Genomic DNA, 14,901 nt, shown 5'->3' with positions numbered 1-14,901 from the left:
GCATAATTGGCAGGTTCTAGTTTGTTAAGGTATGTAACCTCTTTCTAATTTCATAAAGAAGGTCGTATGGATTGTTATTGGTGTGGTTATCGTATAGGACTCACGCGACAGTGATCGGAATCCGGGTGTGGAACTTATTGTTTACTGCTTAGATTAATTATTGGGCTTCCTTGTTGCATTGTCATTGGTTTGGAGACCTGGAGATGTTGTTTGAGGTTATGTATGTGTTGGGTGTATCATTTGGGGGTCGAAAGGAAGGAGGGCAGAGCGAAACACCGCATAGTTGATTGAATAAGCGAGTTGGTTGCTCGTCGTAACTTGTTGTGTTTTCTTGTGTTTGATACTTGTGCCATTACCATTCTTGTAGATTAACCGAGAAGGGACAATGCTGACACCTAATTTTTTTACCTCCCGTGAATTATTTTAATTACTCAGAATCCTTGGATAATAGATAAAATGAATAGCGCATTTAAAGGGTCGAAATGGTTTTTCTAAATTTTGTTAGGTCAATACCCTGCTCTTTTAAATTAATAAAATAATTACAAGTTATTTAGGAATTAATTGATGCATTTTATGACATTTATATTTGTTAGAATTAACCAAAGCAAAACAATTTTCGGATAATTATTTATCTAATTGTTTAAGTTGTCAAAGAGTCAAGTTAACAAATGATTTATTCCCTTTAATCCAAGGAATTTGAGTAATTAAAAGAGTTGACTATTTTACCCCTCCATCTTTAATTTTGTTTAACTGCACAATTTGTTAGAATTAATCACAACTGTCTCTAATGTTTAAATTAGAGGAGAATTATAGCAATATTGGTTTTTAATCCTTTAATTATTTACATTATGGCCACAATGAAATTAGTCAATTCATGGTTAAGGTAATAGGGGTCATTTTTGCAAAACTAGTCGTCTAGTGGTTTTAATTAAGATGACCAAATCCATTGACTCAAATTAATTAAGGCCATTATCGTAATTTAACTTTGATGAGTTAATTATGCCAAATAGGTCCATAATTGAAAACAATCAAACTGTATTTTAATCAATTAAGGCTGTATTTGCAAATTCGGTCTAGTTACATCATTGGTCGTCTTTTAAATTAATTAAAAATGCTAATCATATCCTAGTTACTATAATATGATCAATAATCGATATCTTAGCATTTCCATTTTTATTTAGTCTACCCATTTTACCCTTTATGCACGTATATACATCTAATATACGCGAATATACATGTATGATATACGTACATAGGGGCACCCCTCTTTCTTTTTAAATCAAAGGCCAGGCCCAGACCGCTTAACGGACCAGACCCAGCCCAAGTCGAGTTTAAGAGGAGAAAAACCCCTACTCCTCACATTTCTTCATGCCAAACGCCTCCTTATCTTTCCTCTCTCATCCCTTACCCCTTTCCCCACATAAAACCCTAGTAGCCGCCTCTGTTTTCTCTCCCCTCTCTCTTCCTAATATGGAAAAGTTAAGAGTACACAGAGTCACAGCAGGCTTTTGCGGGTTCATTTGCGTGAAACCCTCAAAGCTTCAACCTCAAACCCTTTGTTTTGTCCCAAACAAGGTACTAATCTTCGTTACTTTTACTTTTCTTTTTATTTCTGAAATCAAGCATGCGATTTTCTGGATTTTTGATGTTTTACAAACTGCATTTTCATTGGCTAATGAGGAAATTCCTCGGATCGACCTAGATAGGTCAGGACCGTGTATATCTTGTTTTACTTTGAATCTCAATCGTTAATTCATATATTGAGTGTTTGCATCTGAAAATATACTTGGTACCACATCGAAATTTCAAGTTTGGGAATGGACTTTTGGGTTCTATTTTATAGAACCCCATGCCTCACCATTTGAACAAGAAAAACTAGAATTTTAAGTCCGACTTGAAATTTAAGCTCAATAGTATAATTTTAGACTTAAAACTTTCTTTTAAGAGTTTAGTCTCTCAGTTTCTAAATTTTATTTACTCTATCTGTGCTGCTGAGTTTGGGATTGGAAGCATCAAAGGCTCCAAATTCAATTCTTGACACGGTTGCACACAAAAAAGGTAACATTTTATCATGTTTTTGCTCTTTTAGTTTATATCTTTCTTAATTGTGATGTAGTGTGCCCAGTCAATAGTTTGTTTAGTTTAAAATATTAGTTGCTTAAGCATGATTATTGTCCTGGCATTTGTTTCAATTTTATGGAAGATTGATATGATTTATTCTGGACAGTACACTTAAATAGGAGACTTGTTTTAGTTATGTAGATGACCAATGGAATGCCACATGATTGTTTGAGTACTAACTTGGGTTGTGTAACCTGCTAATGAGGGTATCTTAAATTTAGCTGTCTCTTTTAAATATTTGCTTGAATCATGGCATAATTACCTAATGTGAGTGATGCTTAAGCTGCAGAGACTCAACAAGTGACTTGAGTGACCTCTAGTGGTACTGTTTAATCTTGTTTGAACCCTTTAATCACTGCTGCTTGGATTACAAGACTTTACTAGCTTAAATTAGATGAAACTGTGGTAACTTATTTGAGTTGATCTAGAAGATTTGTTGGTTTATTGGTTCAAGTACACTGATTTGAGAATTTATAACCTACTTTTGATCTAAACATGCTTGCTCTTTTATCATGCCGATTGTATAGGTCATAGCTAGATTAAGTAAAGAGTTATAGTTGGTCCAAACACGATTTAATAATGTCTAAACATGCTTATACAAGCCTTAAGATGTGATCAAGGTGCTTGAATGTGATTGAGTGAGGTCTGATTGCTTCTAAATGTGTGTAAATCTGCCTGAGTGTACCTAAGTCTGATAGATTTTCTTGAAATGGCACAAGGATGGCCTTGATGCAATCTAACTGCAATATGATAAGGCTGAAACAGGTAAAGAGTCCCAGTTTGAACCATGTGAGTTTAAAGGAAAAAGATAGACTGATTCTCATCTTAAGCTGGCTAAGGATAATCTAAAAATGGTATTTCATTTGCTGAGTGTCCATGAGTAGAGAGGTAATGTATAGTTACCATGAAAGAATGGGTGAACTTCAGGAGGAAGGTATCTAGATCTCGAGTTTGAGGTTTGTGTGTCCATAAGGGTCCTGTTCTTGTGCATCTTTCCTGACCTGGATAGTCAGGTATGTCCAGAATTTGTTTTTTTTTTTTTTTTTGTGGAGAAATGATATTTGACATTTATTTTGGTTATGATGAAATACAAAAATGAAACTAGACACACACCCTTAGCTTAACTAGTCTTGAAGAATAGTATGCAGGATCATCTAGTCTTAGCTTAACTAGTCTTGAAGAATAGTATGCAGGATCATCTAAGTTTCTTGAGTGAAGAAAGTTTTGAAATGGTTCAGGGATTGTAGGCTAATAGTAAGATAACTGAAGGGTCCATCTGCATTAATGTTTTTGATAAGAATTTAGTTGGGAATGAATAAATGATAAGAATCTTGTGTAACCATGTGGATTTGTGAAGCATACTAAAGATCACATGGCATGTGGAGGAGCCTTTTAAAAGTTGCCTTAGGGGAGGATCAAGGGGACCCAAATACCACTTGGTTAATAACAGTTGTCTCCAAATAAGAGGCACCATGCACTTCTATGAGCCTATTGGGTATATGTTTGCTAGATAAGTGCATTGTGATCTCATTAATTTCATCATTTGACACGGGAGTAAGGACTAAGGTAAAATCTCTTATTTAAGTTGTTTCCCTTTAGCTAAAAGCAAATGGTGAAACTGTGAATGTGTAATTGAGGGGATTCTGTGCAAAGGGAGGAGAGTTTAACTAAAATTGGAACCTGAATGCTGATTTTATTTGGGAATGAAGGCTAGATGGCTAAAGACCATAAAAATCATTTTGAATTCGTTATGTTATCCATTTTTCTTTAAGATCCTGCTGAAATTTAAGAATGTGGTTGTTTTTGCTTTTCCTCACACTTCATCAGAACTATAGCATGTATGAGCTCTGAATATTTGTCTATGCATTCTCTTTCATTCACTCAGACTTGACTGTGCCTTAAAGATCATCCCTGTGCCATTTTGAGAACTTAGGTTTGCCTGCCTTTTGTTTCTACTTGTGTTGTATTTACCTGTTCAAATTATAGATCCCAAACTGTAGCTTCCTGTCTCTGAGCACCTAAAGTTTAATTTAAATGTTGTGTTGTATAATGTTGTACCTCTCTATTCAAGTCATAGACTTCATGTTTTGCATTATGTTGTTGACTGACATGGCACACCCCTCCCCATGACTTCCCCTTGTGCTTTCTTTGAATATGGTCCCTTGAATGAATGTGCCCTCCTTATTCTCCTCGCGAAGTAGTCAATATATCAAATTGGATGTCCATGTGTGTTGGGTTGACTGCTGGTCCCTTCTGTTATAGTATAACATCAATCCCCTATATTTGTCAATGTATTTTCCTTCATTTTCTAAGAAGTTTGACTGTGTATTAAGGATTGTTTTGGTGCCATCCCTGAATACTTGAGCTTGCTTGCCTCTTGTTCAGTCTATGCCATACTTGTTTGTTTACACCAGAGGTCCTATACTAGTTGTTTGACCTTGCTTGATTGATGAGACCAATTCTTCTCCTTGTCCCCTCCCTGTTGTGAACACATCTTCCCTATCTGGTTAAGAATATAAGTAGTTAAGCTAATTCATTTACTCATCCCTATATTAGTCATAAGAGTTTCCAAAGGCCGATATTTGATGCTGAACCTATGTGAATAGCCTGTCCTATATCTAGTTTAGTTGGGCTGGGTTTGAGCTTAGTTTGGTTTGAAGGTGATACCTTTAATTTGCTAAATGTAAGTATGGGACTTAGAACCTGTTCTGAGGCTTAGTATACAACATAGAATATACCCCAGGTCATTAATAAAGAAGAAGGTATACAATTGATATACATCTGATATACACATCATGATGGGTATATCTTGGGTATATTGTGTATGGGGATAAAATATGTAGTAACATATAGGGCATGTATATTAAGTGGGTAAAGAAATTAGAAGGATCTCATTAGGACTTACCTTTGACTTAGCTTTAATTTGTAAGTGGTTAAATGGGTCTAGCCCAATCTGGATTCAGTAAAGTTAGCCCATACAGAAAGAAAGGAACTCGATTACTCTCTTTGTTGTCCAGGCTTGGGCTGCCAAGGCCCAATGACTTGAAGTAGTATATCTATGTGCATATATGTGGTAGGCATGTTATATATATCAATATATATATATATATATATATATATGTATATGTGTATGATAAGTTCAGTAGATTAAAATTAACTGGGTCCCTTTTCTCTTTTCTCCCTCCACTGCATGGGCCACTTGGGCCGAGTCAAGAAAACCTGTTGGGCCAAGGCCCAACAGGCAATTCTTTCGCATCATCGAGTCCGAGAAGAAAAAGGGGAAGCTAACATATGTATTAAACGCATAGAAGGCCCAGCCATGGGTGAAAATGGCTAACTAGGAGCTTGGTACGCCCCTAGCCTTCCCTGTCCTTTTTTAATTAATTATTTATGTTTTCCTTTTATTTTGTAAAGTTGTTGTATTCATACTTGTAAGAATTTGTAAAACTCTGTTATAGTGGAATCTTTATGACTATGAACTAGCCGTCTTAGGACAATGGTGCCTATGCCGTTTAGTTCGACTTTAGGTCCCTAAAAACGATTTTCAAAACTCGAACTTAGTGTAGTAGTTTTCTCAAATGACAAGCTAATTAAACTTTCTTGACACAAGTTAAAAGGATAAGAAAAGGGGAATTTTGATAACACTACAATATTTTGAAATAGGCCAAAATCAAAGGATATTTTCTTTTATGAAAGCAAAACTAGTCCTTTTTCTGAATCCAAATAAATAAATAAAACGTTTTGGGCCAAGTCCCAAATAACAAGAGAATTTAAAAGCTTTTTTGGGCCAAAAGCCCACTGATCCTTCTTTCAGGAAAAAAAAAATTATTGAGACAAAAACGAGCTAGGCCCAACTGGATTTTGAAAAAGGCAGAATCTGGGCTGAGCCTGAAAAAATAGAAATCCTTATTTTATAAATCGTATTGTTCTTAAAAGCCCAATGTTAAAACAAAGTTTTATACATTCATCCATGGAGTCCGGATAATAAAAACAAGTCCGTTTTTAAAACCAAGTAATTTGTGAATAGTAAAATGTTCGTATTGAGTTTTAGAATGAGGTGTCCTAACGGCTTGACTTGAAACTAAGTATGAGGACTAAGCATGAACAAAAGAGAAATGGACATATACTTATCAAAATTAAGGCATTTTATAAATGAAAATACATTTTCCTTAAAAGGAGTTTATTTTTATCCGGATGTTAGAAATCCGAAACTTAAATACCCTATATATAAAGGGAATGTATTCTTTTCCAAAGAAAAAAAAGAATACGTAAATGATAAGATTTTTTTTTTTTTTTTGTGGGAATAAACACTAAATAAAAAGTTCATGCAAATACTCAAATCCTTCGAAACTGGTTTTTCTAATTTCCTAAAAATTAGGTGGCGATTCTTTTAAAACAAAGTCCGAAAGAGCACCAATAAAATGCGCTCACGAAATGCGAACCGTTACAAATAATCGGTTTAATTTTCATGGTCGAAGGATGGATGAAAGGTATGTAAAGGTTGTTCCTTCTTTCCTTAACATGATTCCATAAATAGTAAGAGCATAACAAACCTCATGACTAGAGACTTGTCGAGTAGAGCTTGATCTAGTGACATATAGTTTCCTGAATGTTGTGTTATACTTTTGAGGGATTCCCATCCTCTTCTTATATCTTTGGTACTAGAAAGAGATAGAGAGACATGTCGTAGCTTTACACCTTTACCATATACAAGATATACAAGATGATATATTTTATTTAGCCATTGCCCGACCGCTCGGTCAGTGAGACGATGCTTGCCGCTTGGTCAATGAGATGTTATTGCCTGGCCGACGGGTCAGTGAGATGTTATTGCCTGGTCGATGGGTCAGTGAGATTTATGTTATCGTTATATTATTGTATTGAAATGAGACAGATCAAGTGAGTATTTCAGGGCATTCTTTGGCCTCCAGATTGTTATACTTTTAAGTTTCAGTTACTCTATTGCCTTGCATACTCAATACATTATTTCGTACTAACGCCCCTTTTGCCGGGACGCTGCATTCATGCCTGCAGGTGCTGATAGATAGATAGATAGATAGACCTCTCCAGTAGGCGAGACCAGATATCAGCTGATTGGTGAGCTCCACTCATCCTGAGTTGCCAGGTATAGTTTTGGAGTCTTTCTTTTGGTTATACAGACATAATGGGTAGGTCGGGCCCTGTGTCGACCATGATACAGTTATGCTTTCTTTAGAGGCTTGTGGACGAGTCCGGTATATAATATGTCAGTCTATGGCCTTGTCGGCCCTGTGTACGTTCATGGCAGCCTTGTCGGCTTCCCCAGTTATGTATATATGTTTTGGGTGTGTGCGCTCTTTCAGATATAATAGCCAGTCTTTATATATATTACAGAATGTGGCCCTGTCGGCCTTGTTGGTATCGTATGTTTGCGGGTAGGCCTTGTCAGCCTAAGTTGAGGGTTACCCCTCCAGAGTCATAAATACACAGTGGTTCGCTCAGGCTGACGCCGGTCGCGCCTCTCCAGATTTGGGGTGTGACATAATCCTGTAGCATAATCCTGTAGCAAAGTTCATTACCTTGCTATCATCATCCATATGTTTGTGTATGGCGGCAAGCTATCACAGATGCTACTGAACTTCTTCAAATAGTCAACAATGGTTCTGTTTCCAAGCATGATGGTTTAAAGTTGTTGCTTCAACTGGAATTCCTTGTCTTTTCTTGCCTGAAGATAGGTTTTTCCAGGCATTCCCACATTTGTTTGGCAGTTATGCATCCCACAATAAGATGCATACTTTCTTTTGATGTCATTGCCGCAGATATCCAATCCTTAACAACACATCTTTTTCTACCCATTCATCAGCAAATATCACTCTCTTTGTCAATGCTTTTATCATTGCTTTTGCCACTGTTTTTCTCACTGCTTTCACTGGATCCCTCAACATTGATAACTTCTGGCTTAGCTTATCCTCAATGAGATAGGTTAATCTCATCACTTGAAAAAGCTGCAATATTTGTGTTCTCCATATCAGGTAGTTAGAGGGCTTCAACTTCACAAGACATGAAGCAATGAGGTGATGATGAGAGGTTGTTGAAAAGATGTTGGAGGCCATATGAACAGAACTGTTATTGTGCAGTAACACTGGATTTTTGCAACGAAAATAGCTTCAAAGAAGCTCTGATACCATGAGAAAATATAGAGTAAAAGCAATGTCAAGAAGGATAGTATATTGATGATATTCAAGGATTACATAAGCCTATCTATTTATACAAGATAATGATCCTATAATGTAGCTATACAACTTAGAGTAAAATTCTTTTAGGATAACTTTACAAGAGTCTCAATCCTAGCATACTCAAACTAGGTGATTGAATCCTTAGCAGGATTATTAATCCGATCATTATCTTCAACAATATTCACTTATATATATAGGATATAATCATCATGAGAGTTAATAAGTTGGTGTCTTACACCTTTATTTCGTGGATGATGAGCCAAACATTTTAACATTTGCATGTTTTACGTACACACCGATGTTTTCATTTGAAATTTCTTTCATTATGTTTCAAGTTCCTTCATTATCACCTCCATCCTAAACCATATATTTTTCACCATTGATATAGAAATGGAAGATTTGATGATAAACACTGCCAGAAAATTGCATTTTTTTTTACTACCAAAACAGTTGGAAAATAGAGTTTTCTGACTACTTTCCGACCATTTTCGAGTAGTCGGGAAAACGTACGTCCGAAAATAAATTTCGACTACTGTAGTCGGTACTTTTCAAATCTTTCCAACCACAATAGTCGGATAATTTAAATCACCAAATGACTAGCATATAGTCAAATTTTCTACTACCGTAGTCGGAACTTTAATAAAATATTTATTTATTATTATAAATATTTCCGACTCTAGTAGTCGGAATATTTTCATAATTAAAAAATTATTTTATTGATTTTCCGACTACAGTAGTCGGAAAACTGCATTTTTTGGGGGACAAAATTTGATGTTTTATTATCTACACCACTCGCCAAATAACAAAAACAACAACCAAAATCTAAGAACCCAAACCAAACATCAATTCCAACCAATCAAACTTCATAGAATTCAAATAACTAAAGCATTAAACAATCAAATAAAGTCAAACATTCAAATCCCATTCAATCAAGTCTAAGTAGCTAAAGACAACCACAACAATCAAGTCTAATAATTAAATGTAATCAAGGTTTCACAAGTTTCAGTGGACTAATCTCAGTATCAATCTGCTAAGAAATGAACCTATTACATCTTTTCTTCTTCTAGATGGTGCATTTGTAATTCTTTATTCTAATGTTGTCAAAGATAACCAGAAAAAGAGGGAAAAAGGAGAAGAAAAGTGAGAAGAACACTTTCATTAGGGCTCTTTGCAGAGTAAAATTGGATGGATGGTCGTAGATATTATGATAATACACATTCACAGATCAGAGGCAGCTTTCAATTGTTGATGCTGGCCATCTACCAAGCTCAACTGTCTTTTCAATCTTGCAATATGATCTTGCACCTATTATATTGAAACAAACCAAAAAAACAGGGCTTCTAAATTTTTTTTGATTCCAGTATTAGTTAAAAAACACTCTTTAGCAACAAAATTTCAAGTACAAGCTATATCTAAATGAAATGTTCGTCCTTGTTGACAATGTCACTACTTGGATATCAACCAAGAATTTCTATGAACGGCATAACTCATATTCCAACTAGATAAATGCTTATTGAAGATCATCCAGGCGTACCTGAGGAAACTTTTTCTTTCTAGGCCATGAGAGTTGAGCGTGTCCAATTGAACCAAAAGAAAGCATTATTTTATACATAGATAGGCACCAGGTTGTAGGATTACTCTTTGTTGTTACACAAGTTTATCATATTTGAAACTTTTCTATCTTTAAATTACTGTAAACAACCATCTCAATTGCACAATTTGCAAATGAATCTCAATGCACAATAACAAGAAGAAAGTCACTCATAAAGGTTGTATAGCCTAGTGCTGGCCCTGAACTTAGGAAAAGCTTCGAGCTATTAACATCTATGGTTCGAATCAAAGCACGCCAAAGAATTAGTGCAAAGACAGCTTTAGTTCATCCTTACTTTGATAGCGAAGGTATACTAGCCTTGTCCTTCATTCAGATGCTAAAGCTGCAATTCTTCCGGGCTACACAACAAGACTATAGTGAAGCTGCAAACTGGATTGCTTCAGAGAAATTTGTGAGCCATTGACTTAGAGGATGATCTTTGGTATACCATGTTTCTTTCAATCAACACTTCTATTGGTACTAAAGATAAAGACATCAAAATAAGTAACCTACATAATAGAGTAAATTGTGCTAGCCCGTTAAGCAGTTGAAAACACAGCAGGAGGAGGTAAATTATGTCCAGTCATGATTAAACGTAATCCAGGTATCAAATTCCCACTAGAAATCCAAGCACAAACGACTTGAAGCACATAACTTTAAGGAGTACCATATTACTAACATATCAAGCTTTATAGATTAATTACAGTAGAACTAAAGAGAAGAAAGAAGAAAACTGAAACATGACTAGAGAAATATCAATGGGCAGATATTACATTCCCTTAAGACATGATTATCTAGATGCAAAAAAGTATTTTAAACAAGCATCGAATCACAGAAACATGCTCACATTTATATAATTTCAGTCATGTTGAAACAATGACCACAATTTGCCGATATAATTTCTAATACACAACCCTAAAATTAATCAGGGTGTTTCTAGGCAGCTTTTCGAAATTGCCCCCGCTCCCCTGCCCCGCCCGCTAAGTCTCCCCGCCCCGCCCCGCCCCGTTTATATTATCTTTCATTTTTCTCTTTATTTTTCACGGCATGACATATTTTTTTAAAAACAATTAGATGAATGATTAGTTCCTAAAATTGGATTTTTTCTTTTGATCGTTCAAATTTCAAAATAGAACTAGAATTTACATATTTTACTATAATTAGCATGAGAATACACAAAACCATCTTTAGTATAATTAAATAAGCTTGAAGGAATGTCTGAGTTAAAAAAAAGATGATTTGTCTTAATTACTAAAGACCTTGTGATGTAAGTATAGCGGCAAGTAGTAGTATTTCACCTTTTTGTAGATGTCTTTTTAGTGATTTCTTCTAAATGAATATTGTTAATCGTAAAATTAGTTAATTAGGCTATCACTTTTGCGATAAATAGGAAAGGTTTTGTACAAGCTTAAACAAATAGAATAGTTCTATCGGGTTTACTTCGTAAGTTTAGTTTTATAATAAAAAAATATTGATTTTAATTTATGCTAGAAGTCACATTTGAACAAATAAGAATTTAATAACGGAAATGAGAAATCTTACAAACTTCCAAGCAATCATGCTTATACTTTTAGTAGTAAAGAACGGCTTCAAAATGTGGATTTCAAATCATTTTTTACCCAACTCACTTATAACCCAGACCTCGCCCTATTAAAAAATTTTAAAAATTAAATTTTCTCCGCCCCGCCCCGTTTATATGTTTCCCGCCCGCCCCGCCCGCCCTACCCTAATTGCCATCCCTACCTAAAATCAGTGTTTCTAGGCATATACAAAATCACATATTGACAAAAATCAAGTAAGAGTTTTGAACACCGACCTTGTTGGACGCAGTAATCCGAAATTTGAGCCGAACAAACTCAAAATCCTCTGTATGATTTCAGAGGGATTACACTAATCAATTTTCCAGGTTATTTCAGAGACAACACCATTAAATCGAATTTCTCAAATAGCAATTGGCAGAATAGCAGAATCTTATCACAATTCAATATTAAAGTTCCATATATAGTAAGAAAATGACAGTGCAACTAGCTTTTATTTTCACAAAAAGCTCTAGAGTTAAACAACAAAAAAAAGCTCAAGGAAAAGTGGAAAATGTAACAGGAAACAAATACATATTTTGTTTAGGAAACAATTACCGTCTTACTCTAAGTCTGCCAAGGAGATAGAGAGAGAGAAACAGAAGCCTCCGCCTCCATCCACCGCCATGGTAGTCTCCGCCATATATAAATTGAATAAAAAATATAAATTAAACCTAATATTAATGGAAAATATTAGGGTTTATATGTACAGAGATTTTCTCAAATATATTAAAGTATTTATCAAATATGAATTTAAGACTCAAAGTATCTGCAAGTGATATTTGAAAGCATTTAGCTTTCAAACGCTTAATTAGGGGTGTACATGGACTAGGTTGGTTCGGGTTTTTTAAAGACCAAAAACCCATCAAGGATATGATGCTAATCGATCTTACGGCTTTGGAGAATATACTTTAATTTGAGATGAATAAAAAAAAAAAATGTGATCCAAATAGTACGATAATTTTTTTTTTTTTTTTTTTTTTTTTGCGAGCATGCATGCTAGCTACATGTCATGCACTGTGAGTCATGAAGAAATTAACGTAGGGTGTGTTCGGTAAGAAGGAAAACATTTTCCGGAAAAATATTTTTCAATTTCTCATTTCGTTTGGTTAAAATTTTTGAAAAATATTTTCTTTAGAAAAACAAGTTTCTTAAAAATGGAAAAAATGACTTTCCTAATCAAAATAGAGATAAAGTCCACAATTGACATTTCACCAATCACCCTACCACCATCCAACCCACCCCCACGCACCTCCCCACCCACCACCCCCATCCCGCCCCAACACCCCACCACCTCCTCCATTTTTTTAAAAAAAAAAGTTTGAATTTTTTTTTTTTTTTGGTTTTTTTCTCTCCCCACTCCTCCCCCCCCCCGCAACACCCCACCACCCCTCCAAAAAAAATTAAAAAAAATTTTTTGAAAAGCTTTTTATTTTTATTTTGGCTTTCGACGACACCCTCACCCCCACGCCCCAATACCCCACTACCCCCTTCAAAAAATTATTATTCCCTGCCGCCCAAAAAGATTATCCCCTTTCTATATTTAAACAATTTAATTTTATGCATTGATTCTTACACACACAAATATCTAAGGCTTGTTTTGGACCACACATTCAAAAGTCTTCCTTTATTTCTTAAACATTGTGCCAAGTCAAAAGAAGACAATCTTTCTGGGACGGAGAGAGTAATTTTTTTAAAAAAAAGTTTTGAAAAAAATTTCTTTTTTTGATTTTCTATACCATCCCCCCCCCCAACCCACACCCCTTATCCCCTCCCGATTTTTTACTTCACATTTAATTTTACTTTTATAAAAAATTTATAAAAGTGGAAAGTTTGCGTGGTTAAATTTGGTGTAGAATGGGTTGTAGTTAAGGGTGGGGTGGGTGCTGGTGAGGGATAGTGGGTGGTTGTGGAGTGAATAAGAAAAAATTCCCCATTTTTTCATAAAAGTTAAATAAAGGTGGAGGAGTGGGAGGGTTGGATAGAGCGGTGGTGTGGGGTGGGGTGAGGTGCGTGGTGGTGTGGAGTAGGGGTGGGTGAAGATGAAGTAGTTGGAGGGTGGGTGGGTGCTTGGAGTGGGTGGTGGGTGTGGGGGTTGGTGTGGTATGGAGTGGTGGAGCATGGGGTGATGGGGTTGGTGGGGCAAGGGGTGAGGTATTTTTCGGAAAATATTTTTTACCGACCAACTGAATATGAGAAAATAAGTAAGAAATTCACTTATTTTTTACTACCCAACCGAATATAAGAAAATAAGTAAAAATTCACTTATTTTCGAAAAATACATTTTCGAGGAAAGCATTTTCCTCTATACCGAACACACCCGCGTATTAAAATACTTCTTTTAATCTCCTTTTGTGGCTTCATTTGAGAGAAGAATTTTCCTGTTGAGAGAAGCAAATAATGTGGAGGCCGCCATCCAAAAAGGAACTGTATTTTAATCACATCGAAATAGAAATGATGTAGAAGAATTTTCTATTATTCTTGTCAGCGCAGATAGCTGGAAAATCATATAGCTTTCGCCTCAATTTGCGTGATTCTATTAACAGAACATAAAATTGTTAAAAATTATTTTTTATGATCCAAAGGATAAAATAAAAGATTTGAAGTTAATATATTTTTAAATATAAAATATATCTTTTTTTGAAATAACTATAACATAAATGTATATCACATAAATAATTGAGATAGAAAAAGTATATAAATTTACAATTTCGGAGAAATATTAATTAGAGAAATGCAAAATTACCATTACTTTTGTTATTTTTGTAATTTTTTTTATTTTTTTAAATTTTTATTACCATTACTTTTGTGAAGGTACATAACACTAACTTTCAAAATCTAGAAAGAAGAATGAGCACAACAGACATCAATTTGCTGAGCTTTTCTTTACTGAGACTATATATTGCTTCGTGAGCTGCCTCGTGACAAAACAATTATTGTCCATATCCTTTAACTTGAAAGAAGATAAGTGTCCTCTTTTTTCCTAAAATAGTTTTTTAAACTATTTTTCCATCTTCCTGGAATTTCATGGCAAGAAATCGTTATGAACTTGCAGAAGGGTCTAGTGTGAAATTTTTTATCTTTAACAATGTGATTACAAAATGATTTTTTGACAGTACCTTGAAAGAAACTCCCATTAAACCATCAAGAAGTTTAATTATGTTAATTTTATGGAATGCCCAAAATGATTTGAGAGTTATTTAAAAATAAATCATTATAACATCTCACATAGTGTCTGATGAATTCTCTCAATTTTATACGTGAAAGTAACTGTATGAACAGAACAGCCGTCAATAAACCAAACTGAAGAAAAGGGTTAGGCATATAATCGTAAACGTTTACATGATGTATCGGCTGCTTTTTATGTTTCCGTTTCACTAAATATCCACAAAGTTGT

The 14,901-nt window shown here is 34.9% G+C and overlaps 1 long non-coding RNA gene across 1 annotated transcript; it reads right to left on the bottom strand.

Moving 5' to 3' along the window:
• Positions 1-9,204: 9,204 nt before the first annotated feature.
• On the bottom strand, positions 9,205-12,263 carry LOC132053759 (uncharacterized). The gene is made up of 3 exons (XR_009414204.1): positions 11,671-12,263; positions 10,223-10,842; positions 9,205-9,641 (listed from the first exon to the last, which is right to left on the bottom strand). It is a non-coding gene; the product is annotated as an uncharacterized LOC132053759 (long non-coding RNA).
• Between the last annotated feature and the right edge of the window lie 2,638 nt (positions 12,264-14,901).

Source organism: Lycium ferocissimum, chromosome 1 (genome assembly GCF_029784015.1).
Source record: "Lycium ferocissimum isolate CSIRO_LF1 chromosome 1, AGI_CSIRO_Lferr_CH_V1, whole genome shotgun sequence".
Taxonomy (NCBI): domain Eukaryota; kingdom Viridiplantae; phylum Streptophyta; class Magnoliopsida; order Solanales; family Solanaceae; genus Lycium; species Lycium ferocissimum.
Note: the sequence above shows the minus strand (reverse complement) of the source record. Positions and strands in the feature narration are given on the sequence as shown.